Source organism: Neomonachus schauinslandi, chromosome 8, assembly GCF_002201575.2.
Source record: "Neomonachus schauinslandi chromosome 8, ASM220157v2, whole genome shotgun sequence".
Lineage (NCBI taxonomy): Eukaryota > Metazoa > Chordata > Mammalia > Carnivora > Phocidae > Neomonachus > Neomonachus schauinslandi.
In genome coordinates, this window is record NC_058410.1 from 122,412,963 (window position 1) to 122,421,981 (window position 9,019).

Sequence of the window (9,019 nt, forward strand, 5' to 3'; positions counted from 1 at the left end):
ATGCGATACAACTCTACGGACGACATTCTAGAGCCTGCTCCTCCCAGGATGGTCTGGCGGCAGCAGCATCCCCAGCGTGCTGGTTGGAAATGTAGAATTGCCAGCCCCACCCCACCGACTGAGTCAGAATCTGCATTTTAATGAGTTCCCCCAAGAGGTGAGGAGGCGAAGAGTAGGCAGTTTCACGTTGGGGGGTGCCAGTCTGGATGCAGAAGCTCTGTCGTACTGGAGGACTCATCAGGAGAACCTGGCAAGTGAGAAGAGCTAGGAATCCCCATTTCCCCCCATTCTCTGCTTCAGGCTAAAAGTGGGACCTAACAGGAATCTACAGGTTTCTCCCCAAGCCCCAGCAATTCCACATGGTTCGACCTCACACTTGGTTTGTTTTTCGTTTTTTGTTTTTTCTTTTGGCGTATGAAAATTTATTACTGTCATGTGTGCACCATCAAACTTATGATCTCGGTCTTTCCTTCTTGCCTTTTATGAGGCCGAAAGAGAGACATTGGCTATTTTGACATCCTTAATGTCTCCAGGAATGTCACTGACAGCATGACTTTTCCAACCAAATCCAGCAACCAGAACTGGTTCATTTTGCTCAATAAAATTTGAACAACAATCACTGGGTACAAAGGCTGTGGGGGTTTTTTTTGTTTGTTTTTTGGGGGTTTTTTTTGCACTATTGATCAGCTGGACCCTGACATATTTCCTGATGGCAGAATTTGGCTGTTTGGCTTCAACCCCTACTTTTTCCAGCACAATTCCCTTTGCATGGGAAGCACCTCCAAAAGGGTTGGCCTTCACAGCTGTGCCAAATGGGCTTTCTTGTACTATTTATAATGCCACTTCTGATCTTGACGGTGGCAACGGAGCTTCCTGGCAGTATGAAGACTGCGATACTTAGCCGTCCTGCCAGCACCATAGGCCTGAGCAAGAGAGCTCAACCTCACACTTTGGGAGCTCCCAGAATGAGTCTCATGTGTCCATGACTTCTCCTCGCTCAGCTACCCTGTGTGCATGTGCGTGCGTGCGCGTGGTGTCACCATCCTCCTGCTCTCCGGCCTGAGCACCAGCCATGCCTCCTAAGGACAGACGGGCAGGAGGCTTGCCTAGAAGGGCATTCTGCACCTTGCCAAGTCCCACAGTTTGTAATCAGAATGATGCCTGATTATCACTAGAGTCGCTTGGCGCTCTAGTAGGCAGAACCTTTAGCATAAGAGCTTTTTCATTTATTGTTGGACCTAGGAGCTAAAAGCTAGGGAAACCACTCAGAAGGAACTAGGGACTTAGTGAATGGTTTAAAAATGAGTTAAAACCAGGACATGAAAAGAATCTGGTTATCCATGCTCCTGCAGGGTAGATGTGTTCCCAGGAACCAAGGTCCTCCATCTAATTCCCCATAACTATAGCATAATCAGTTCCAAACTCCAGCCCATGCCACTGGGGATGAACTGAGGGGTCTTCCTGAAGGATGTAATTATCATGAACAATCAATAGGCTGTGTGAGTGGAAGGCCGGATGGCACCAGGAGAAATGGAGTCACAGAGCTGAAGGATTTGTTCAAGAAGGTTTAAAGCTCCAAAGAGGAATGCTGACTGATGAAGTGTCTTCATCACCAGTGGCTCAGGGATCCCTGAGGGAACAAAGGGGAAACTCTGGGCGGCCCCAAGGCCAGAGCTCCTACCTCAGGCCATACCCAGAAGTGAGAGAGAAAGAAGGAAGCCAGTACCTAGGGGGACAGAGAGCTCTGTCCCAGGTCCACTCTGGCCCAAATGACTGAGTCTCTCTGCTCGGTGCCTAACTCAGGCAGAGTTAAGGAAGACATGGGAGGGGAGCCCGTGGGTTGTGCTGGCTAAGCCAAGCTGCAAGACAGTTGAGTTAGGACAAGAATCTTGTGGCTCGGAGGTGCCTGGGTGGCTCAGTCAGTTAAGCATCTGACTCTTAATTTCGGCTCAGTTCATGTTCTCAGGGTCCTGGGATGGAGCCCCACATCAGGCTCTGCACTCAGCATGGAGTCTATTGGAGATTCTCTCTCTCTCTCTCTCTCTGCCCCTCCCTGTGCTCTCTCTCTCTCTCTAGAAAAAAGGGTCTTGTAGCTTGGAAGTCCTTTGCTTCCAAGCTTTAGAGTTTCTAGTTTCTGATTTCTTCAATGAAGTTTCTAAGCTCATCTTATGGAACTATCATACAAAGGGACTCCCCACTTGGCAAAGAATTGGGGGGTGTCAGTGAACCCGTAGATTGCAGGAGCAGTGGTGATCTGGCAGTGACTTGCCTGAAGGCCTGGGCAGGGAAGTTGGCATAGGGACAGTGGGGTCCTCAGAAGGGCCAGGGTGAAGAGCAGCTGGGAAGGCTGCTAGTCCCCTCCCTCCTGGACTTGGAATTCTCTTCCTCTTCCTCTTTTAGTCAACAGCTTCAGGGTGTGTTTATCCTTAGCAGGCTCCCCTTTCTGGAAGGTCATTACTGGGGCTCACAGAGAGAAGGCCTTCTTTGGCGCACATCCTCCTTTCTCCCACCTCCTGCCTGGCCTCGCAGGTTATTTCTGAGCTTCTGGTTCTGTAGGAAGCCATATAGCATCACAGACCAGGAAAATACCACAAAAAATAACCACACTTTCTACATTTTTAAAGAAATTTCTAGTTGAAACCTTGCATAATTGAATACAGGACTCAACACTTAAAAAAAAAAAACCACCATTCTTAGGAATAGAAGGGAGACACACACATTGGTACTGTATAATTAAGATCGGCCCACACAGACTGCTCTGGGTGAAAGCTGGGTAGATGGCAGCCTGCCCTCCTTCTGTGCCAGTACACACATCCACCCATTGGCTTTATGAGCAGATCCAAACAAAGGGACTTGATTGTGTGAAATGCCAGCCTGGCTCCTTTGCCAGCCAGCGCGTCTCCCCAGGTGATGGGGTGGTGCAGGGCTGGGGGTGCACGTCACAGGTCAGGAGAGCAGGACTGCTCAGTCCGGGGCTGCTCTTCCAGCAGAAGAAGACAAAGCTGTAATCTGCTGAGTCTCCCATGAAGAGAACAAGATAAGATCTCCACCAAGCAGCAACCATCCTGTCTTCCTCCCAGAGAACTGTCAACATTGCCAGGGAAGAGGAAAACAGATAAAAGGAAGAGGAGGACAGGCTGACGGCAAGGAGAAGCTTGCAGCTCTGTAGAGGAGACAGCACTAATTATCTCGCCTCGGGTTCTTTAATAACATAGCTTGGCTATTTCAAAAGCTACTGTTTAAATCAGTCCACCCTCCTACAAGAACCCTGATTCCTATTATTAGGTGGATCACATTAGACTTTCGAGTTTGGGGGGATGTAAATGTTGCTTCTTTATGAAAATTGCCCTGGTTTCAAACCAATAAGAATTTGTTGATGTCATCTCTGTGTTTCCATAGCACCTATTTTTTTTTTTTTTTTTAGTTTCAGAGGTAGAATTTAGTGATTCATCAGTTGCATATAACACCCAGTGCTCATCACAACAAGCGCCCTCCTTAATGTCCATCACCCAGTTATTACCCCATCCCCCACCTACCTCCCTCCAGCAACCCTCAGTTTGTTTCCTAGAGTTAAACATCTCTTATGGTTTGCCTCCTTCTCTGTTTTCATCTTATTTTATTTTTTGTTCCCTTCCCCTACGTTTATCTGTTTGGTTTCCTAAATTCCACATATGAGTGAGATCATATGGTATTTGTCTTTCTCTGACTTATTTCGCTTAGCATAATACCCTCTAGTCCCAACCACATCATTGCAAATGGCAAGATTTCATCCTTTTTGATGGTTGAGTAGTATTCCATTATGTGTGTGTATGTGTGTGTGTGTGTGTGTGTGTGTGTATATATATATATATATATATATCACATCTTCTTTATCCATTCATCTGTCGATGGACATCCGGGCTCTTTCCCTATCTTGGCTATTGTGGACACTGCTCCTATTCCCTAGCATCTTCACAGCAGTGACTGCAGCCTGGCTGTACATAATTGTACATATATTTGCCTTCCCGACTAACTTGGAAACTTCCTGAAGGCTAGAGTTTGTTTATTCATATTTGTGATTTTTAGCACAGCATTGTGCATAGTGGGTATCTAATAAACATTTGTTGAAGTAAATGGGTGATGAAATAGAGACATGACAGTCAGAACTACAAGGCTTTAGAAATGACTGGATACTGGGAGATTTGGAAGATCGTGGAGGTAGGACCATAGGTTTGACTCTCCCTTGACCATCTGCCCCTACTAGTTCCCATCAAAAAACAGACCAAGAAGCTAAGTAAATGAACTCCCAAATGAAAAAAATCAAAGTTCCCTTTCAGAACAAGCCTTACAGTGATATCCTCCATGATATGGAGGATAGGATTAATAGCAGCAAAGGAAAAAGCAGAATCCCAGTAAAAATGAGGGAGGGAGCATTAAAGATCTCTAACGTAGGGTAGTTTCTGAAAACAACAGAAGGGGGAACTATAGAGCCACGCAGCTCTTAAAGCTATCCTGGCCTTTCTCTTACTCCTAAAACCACAATAAAACTCGTTTCACTTAAACATGGGCAACAGAATCCATACAAAATTACTAATAAAATCAAGAAGAATTAGGAGCAGAATAATGTCTCTGCAGATGATGAGAGTATGCCAGAAAGACAACAGATACAAACTGGTGAAAACTATAACCTAAAATTTCAAATTAGCTAAAAAAAGAAGAAAAAGTCAAGCAAAGGATCACAAATATGGAAGAAAAAAATACATTAAAATTAGAAAAACTCTGAAATGAGATTCTTGGAGAAAAGAAATACTTGTAAATAAGGGAAAGAACTGAGAAAAAAGATGAAGAAAAAAATTATAAATGAAGTCCAAATTAAAGGAATACAGGAGCAAATAAACAGGACAGACACTAAGAGAATTGGTAGATAGAAGGAAAGAAGACACATTTTAATCAAAAGAAAATGAAGAGAGGAATTCTACTTCTGGCTGCAATGGAGCAGGAAGAGTTGGATTTATTTTCCTGATTGCAATAACTAAAAAAAGTAGGCATAATATATGAAACAATGGTTCTCAGGACATTGGACAACTGGCAGCGCATGACAGCGACCCCTGAGGAAAGGGAAACACATGAAGTTAGCTTGTGATTGTCCCAACAGATTTGGAGGCTGCAGTGCAGGGGTGGGGGGGCACCCAAACAGAGCTTGGTGGGTGCACTGAGTTGAGCAGAGAGAAAGCAGAATTCAGAGCACCCAAGTCAGGGGGAGCTACCAGGCAGAACACAGACGTGGGAGGAACTTCACCGAAAGAGCTCTGGAGATCTGCAGAGAGGCCCTCTCTAGTCTTGAGCTGAGAACTGATACGAATGTGCAAAATTAGAAATTACTCAAGAATAGGGAGGGAACAACTGGAAAGCAGCAGACCAAACAATTCCTTGAGCTCACACTGGGCTAGGAATGATTTGTGTTCCTGTTGACTGGCATGGAAATGCCTCAAGGGCATTGTCTCAATAGTGGGGTTAAATTATCCCGAGACCAAAGAGTTCTCTGGACCTGCCCTAGTAAAGCTTAAAAGCAAGCTTTGCAAAGATCCAACCGATTCCAAGTAATGTCATTGTATGCCAGGATGAAGTCCAACTACGTTTAAAGGACTACAACATATCCAGCACTCAACAGCATAAAACTCACAATGTCTGCCATCCAGTCAAAAGTTACAAAGAAGCAGGAAAATATGGCCCATAACCATGAAGAAAACCACTCATACAAATAGACTAGAAAACACAAAGGTGATGAAGACAAGGCCCATAAAGCAGCTGGTATAAACATGTGCCCCTCGTTCAAGAAAGGCGAGGAGAGCGTGGACACAAAGAGAGAAATGGGCTCGATCCCAGGACCCCGGGATCATGACCTGAGCAGAAGTCCGATGCTTAACCGACTGAGTCACCCGGGCGCCCCGAGAAATGGAAAATTTTTAAAAGACAAAAATAGAACTAGAAATTAAAAATATAATATCTGAGATGAAAAATACTTCTATGAAATTAGCAGCAGATTAAACACTGCAGAAAAGATCAGTGAATGGAAGTCACAGCCGTCAAGACTGAAGCAAAGAGACAAAAGTCTGAACAAAAGATGAACAGATCTGGGGCACCTGAGTGGCACAGTTGGTTAAACATCAGACTCTTGGTTTTGGCTCAGGTCCTGATCTCAGCGTTATGAGATCGAGCCCACCTTGGGCTCCACCCTCAGTGAGGAGTCCGCTTGAGACTCTCTCTCCCTCTGCCTCTCCTGCTCCTGCTCTCTTTCTCCAAAATAAATCAATAAACCTTAAAATAAAAATGAACAGATCATCAGTAGACTATGAGACTATGTCAAGAACTCTAAAATACATGTCATTAGGATCCCAAAATAAAGTGGGGGATGGAAGAATATTTGAAGAAATTATGGTGGAAAATTGTATAATTTTGATGAGATCTATAAGCTCACAGATTCAGGAAGTTCAATGAATCCCGAGCAGAATAAAATTCCAAGTAGGATAGGAAACCATACCAAGGCACATCATATTAAATATGTTGAATGATGACAGATGGTAGTAACTACCAGTAAGTGGTGAGCATTGCATAATATATAGAAGTGTTGAATCACTATGTTGTGCACCTGAAACTAATATAACATTGTATATCAATTATCCTTAAATAATAAATTTTTTTTTAAAGAAGGAAAAAGGAGGGGCGCCTGGGTGGCTCAGTCAGTTAAGTGTCTGCCTTCGGCTCAAGTCATGGTCCCAAGGTCTTGGGATCGAGCCCCATGTCGGGCTCCCTGCTCAGCGGGGAACCTGCTTCTCCCTCTCCCACTGCCACTCCCCCTGCTTGTACTCTCTTGCTCTCTCTGTCAAATAAATAAATAAAATCTTAAAAAAAAATAAAAAACATTTTAAAAAAGAAAAAAAGGATCTTCTTAATAAAAGCAGCTAGATATAAAAATAGATCATTACATACAAGGAAACAAAGTTGAAAATTACTAGTGACTACTCATACAGCACAACCTGGAGACAATAGAATGGCATCTTTAAAGTGCTGGCAGAAAACAAGTCGTCTCTGTAAAAGTCTATATCCAGCAAAAATATCTGTCAAAAATAAGGCAGAATAAAGACTTTTTCAGCCAGACAAAAGCTGAGATTCATGCCCCAGATCTGTGCTACAAAAAATGTTAAAGGAAGTTTTTCAGGTAGAAGGAAATGTGATCCACCCAAACAGATGAAGAGACCCGAGTTGTAAATATGTGGATAAATATGTTTTTCTCCCCCCCTTAGGAAGCATGCTGCTGTAAGAATCTTACCCTGTGCATGAAGTGAGATGGTATTATTTGACGGTAGATGATAGCAAGTTAAAGATTTATATTAGAAACCCCAGAGTAACCATTAAAAACATACACACAACTAAGCCAATAGTGGAGATAAATATGGAATTAAAAAACCCCACTCATAATAGAGAACCAATGAACAATAGCCAAAATTGAAGTTGAAACTGTTAGGACGGAAACTGACATTGCCTGGCTCCTAGAACTGGGCTCTTAGTATATCAAAAATGCAAGGAATGTGCTGCACGAGGCATCAGAGTAAAGAAAGGTTTCTGAGAAAAAGTGGAACCTTAGCCTAACTCGAAGAGCTGAAAAGCATTTTGGGGAGAGAAGTAAAATAAGATAGTCTTGGGAGAGAGGATGGTATATGTAATGATGAAAGTAGGAGAAGAGGAAGAATGTCATTTTTTAGTTGAAGAAATTAAGATGGCAAAGTGTTCATGCAGAAAGTAACCAGAGAATATTGGAAAGTAATAAGAGAGGTAAAGAGGTTCGCCAGATGGTCCAGTGCTTTGAATTTAGACTTGGGCCAGTGGGCAAGATGGAGCCTCTTAAGGGTTCCTTGTCTCTGATTCAGGTACGCGTCCTCAGCTGCCGCCCTGGATACCCCTTTTTAATGGGCTATAATCACTTTTTTGCTGTTGTATTGCAAATACCATGCACTTTGGAGTCAGAAATCCCCGGGGTTTATATCCAGGTCCTCCACTTAGAGCGGACTGATTTGGGGCAAATTACTTAATCTAAGCCTGAATTGTTTTCGGAACTGTCAGTTCCCTAAAAGATGAGACTGCCAGTCACATGGTAGTCGATCAGTGTCCCTTTTCCCCTGCCTACATTACTGATTCAGGGATGGACACCTGACACAGTTCTGGACAGTCTGTGTTCTTCTTCTCTCTGGGTCTCTAGCAACAGGGTGCTAGGAGCCTAAAGTTGCCACTATGTGGGGGAGAGGCTGCCAAAGAAGGAAGCCAAAACAGAAGAATGCAGTGATAAAGGAGAAAGTTCTGATAACATATTTAGAGGCTCCAGAATTAGTCATGGTAGAACTTGGAAGATCTGCCCCTGGACTTTTTGATTGTGTGAGTCAATAATTTCCCAAACTTACCCTTTTATAAGCAAATTTTTAAATGATTTTGGACACAGCCAAAAGCACCTAAACTAGGGGAGCTTGGGTGGCTCAGTTGGTTAAGCATCCAACTCTTGATTTTGGCTCAGGTCATGATCTCAGGGTCCTGCGATCGAGCCCCGCCTCCAGCTCCGCACTCAGTGGAGAGTCTGCTTAGGATTCTGTCTCTCCCTCTCCCTCTGCGCCTCCCTGCGCATGCTTTCTCTCTCTCTCTCTCAAATAAATAAATCTTAAAAAAAAAAAGGTCTAAAAGCACTAAACTATATAGCGTTTCTGTAGGATGAAATGAGATAAATGTGTAACAAACAGCACATGTTAGATTAATACTGGCCATTATCATTTTCTTATCACTATATATACCTTAATGACATTTAAAACTCTGCACAAGTAGATATTAAGAACTCGATTTTGGGCACCTGGGTGGCTCAGTTGGTTAAGCGAATGCCTTCGGCTCAGGTCATGATCCTGGAGTCCCTGGATCGAGTCCCGCATCGGGCTCCCTGCTCGGCAGGGAGTCTGCTTCTCCCTCTGACCCTCCCCCCTCTCATGTGCTCTCTCTCATT

The 9,019-nt window shown here is 43.8% G+C and overlaps 1 pseudogene; it reads right to left on the reverse strand.

The window, feature by feature from the left end:
• Positions 1-451: 451 nt before the first annotated feature.
• Positions 452-1,074, reverse strand: LOC110586926 (annotated as a pseudogene).
• Positions 1,075-9,019: the final 7,945 nt, after the last annotated feature.